Raw genomic sequence first — 3,305 nt, forward strand, 5'->3', positions numbered from 1 at the left:
TCCCCACTCTGTCTCTGGTGAGGCCTCTCACCACCCCTGAGCCTCCAGCCTGTACCCCAGTTCTGTATGTACAAATAAATAAATCTTTAAAAAAAAAATATTCAAGGGTGGTCAACTTGCATGACTAACTCTCAGCACAAAAGTGCTGGCTCAAATAAAATGCTAATCAGGATTTTTCTTTAGATTGATTTTTATTCTTCATTAAGATGATATAGTTTAAAATGTAAATAGTCTGCGAAAGCTCATAAGGAAAAATAATGATCCTGTAACTACTAGTTTCCTTTCTAACTCCTCCCCACCCCATCCTAGTGGCAACTTATAATTCCATTGCCCAGAGGCTGTTACTTACACTGGTTTAGTTGAAAGACACCTCCTATAATGAGTTGAGTTGTTGGCATATATGCACACTGGAAATCCCTGATTTAATAAACTGTGACTTTAAAGTAACTAGAAAACACACTGTAATTAGAAATCATACATATAAAATTTTAATAAGATACAAAATCTTGGAAGAAGCATCATGAAAATTACAAGCGACAAAACACGGTCTGAAAAATTTTTTTCGCATAAATGTATGATTAAAATAATGTTTTGAAAAGTCTTCTCTCATCTAGCAAACAAACCACAAACTAATAATGGGGACTTTAAAAAAATACTCAAAAAACATTGATGTTGAGAATAGGTATCAAAAAATAATAACAAAATAATACTAAAATAATAAGAATATACATCTTAAAAGGACAAAACCACAGGGTTTCATATATGAAATGATAATTTTAATGCACATATTATACATCAAGGATTTGTTTACTACTGAAAACTAATTGCAGTTAATGACAGTAAAAAAGGCTAATAGTAGAATTTTAAGAACACGCAGATAGAAATCTCTGATTTTCTTATCTTTGCTCTTTAAAAGCAAAGCTCTTTCCCCTCCACAATACTTTAAACACATTATCTTGATTCAAGGCAGATTAGGATTCCAATCAGAAGGACTCATTGCTTTTAGTTTGGGGAAAATGGGGAAAAGCAGATTCAGTTTCTTTTGGTTACTGGAATAGATGCAGTGAGCATGCAGAATTTATTCTTTCCTATTAGGCCTGAAGTCCCACTTCAAGGTGTCAGCAGACCAAACAGTAGGACAAAAGGTAAAATTTCCAATGTTTTTATTACTTAAAAAAGTACAAGAATTTTAGGAGCTCTGTTCCAGGGACTGGGGGAAGAGAAAGAATATGTGTGTTTTATATTACTTCACATATGCTAAAATTAGTTTCAAGTCTGAAGATGGCCCACTGAACGAATCTCCTCTTCTGGAGATCTCAATCTTCAACTGATTGGATAAAGCTTATCCACATTGTAGAGGGAAAAGGGGTAATTTCATCTTCTTAAAAAAAAATTCCTCCTTGTAGTATGACAGACCAGGTGAGAAAATAAGAATAATAATGAACAGCTATATACCAGAGACATTTTATGGGTGTGGAGTGAGAAATGGGATCAAAAACAGTGGGGGGAGGGAAGTGCACTGGACTATGGTGATGGCACATGGGTGATCTGGTAATGGGAAACCCATGGGGATTACAACTGAGGTGAAATAATGCACAAAATGATGTTAAAACAAACTATTATATTATAAAAAGAATAAATAAAACAAGGTATGAATGGGGGAAAAATACCTCCTCAAAGCATTTAAAATAATATCTGGTCAAATATGCAGGTTGGATTCCAGAATAGGAGGCATGAGCCCTGATCACACTTGCGTTTAGGAGAGAGCCACTTTCTGTGTGGACCCTGGAGTCAAGGATGCCTGATCCCATTGAGAAGCACTCCATGATGCCAGACTCCCCTGTGGTTGACAACCCCATCTGGACCGACTCCTCCCAGATGGCACCTGCCCAGCAACTCAAGGCCCTCTGAGAACCAGTTGCTTTACCGCAAAACACTAACTTATGGCACCAGCCCTTTACCCACTGCTGTAAGTGGTGCCTCTCACTGCCCAGTGACTTTGGTCATGGGCTTTCCTCTTCTTTGACTTATCAACAAGTGCCCCAGGCAGCAGCTCAGTAAGCTGAAATGGTTCCTTACTAGCCTGCAGTAATTTGGCAAAAAACATTTCACCAGAGATAGAAGAAAGTCTGCATTCTGTACTCAGATTGGTGAACTCTACTTTCACAACTAAAGAATTTCATTTCAAATTGCAAGAAACAACTAACCTCCCATTATGACCTTTTGTCATCTCACTTTTGAAGTCCAGCCTGCCTCTGCTGCAGCCTCTACTCCTTCTTTGTGCAATCTGGCCATAAAGAATCCCGCCCAAATACCTTGCTCAGATTGAACAGTACATCTCAGTGCCAGCACCACTTCACCTGTTGACTCCTCACAGCTGCTTCATCATGCAAATGAAAACAGCAAGAGGCCCACTCCAGTCCTAATCAAAGAAAATGACTGACAGAGAGCCTTTGCACTCAGAACATCTAAGCAAGCAACTATGAACTGTTAGTTCAGACCAGCCACACAGTCAAAAAACTGGCCTATCCAACCAGCCGAATGGCTGACCTCACCCCATCCCACTTCTGCCTCAGCATTACATTTGGATGGCATGGCCATTGCCCATGACCATAAGGACGCCCCAGCCACGAGGACCTGAAGGACAGAAACAGATCTAAGGAGATGCAAGGCACACCTCAAGAAGAAATGCTAGACGACAGACTAACAGTCAAAGAAAGGGCAGAGCAACAGAAACATCTTGGCCATCTGCATAGTGGACAGGTAGAAAAAACGAGGCAAACTGTGACAGTGTGACACAAGTGACACTAAGAAGATACCCCGTAATTAAACTCAGAAAGAGAGCAGAGTCAGCAGGTAAATGGGAGGGTGGAGAGCGTGGCGTTCTAGGCAAAGGAAACTTTTCCCTGGCATGGAGTCTGACAGATATTGGTATGTGCTGGAAATGGAAAGTGACTCTGTGAATGAGAACTCACAAATTACACAATGTGGCACTTTTATTTTGCTTTTACCAAAGTTAGTTAGCGATAGCAATGCTACCTATTGATATGACTTAAGGGTCTATTGTTGCATATTTAACTTATAGATTTTGTATACTAGTTGCTGTGACTGGTTTCATCATTAGGAACTTTTAACTTTTTTTTTTTTGCTTTTTTTTTAAACTGTTTTTTTTAAAGATTTATTAATTTATGTATACAGAACTGGGGTACAGGCCAGAGGTGCAGGGGTGGGTGAGAGGACTCACCAGAGACAGAGTGGGGAGCAGAACAGGCAGATCGACGAAGGACAATGCTGAGGGGAGCAGC

General features: G+C 39.6%; 1 pseudogene; it reads left to right on the plus strand.

Annotated features, from left to right (window-relative positions):
- LOC101631952 overlaps nucleotides 1–3,305 on the plus strand; it is a 10,275-nt pseudogene that overhangs the window by 2,078 nt on the left and 4,892 nt on the right.

Source organism: Condylura cristata, unplaced genomic scaffold, assembly GCF_000260355.1.
Source record: "Condylura cristata isolate star-nosed mole 26May11 unplaced genomic scaffold, ConCri1.0 scaffold00007, whole genome shotgun sequence".
Lineage (NCBI taxonomy): Eukaryota > Metazoa > Chordata > Mammalia > Eulipotyphla > Talpidae > Condylura > Condylura cristata.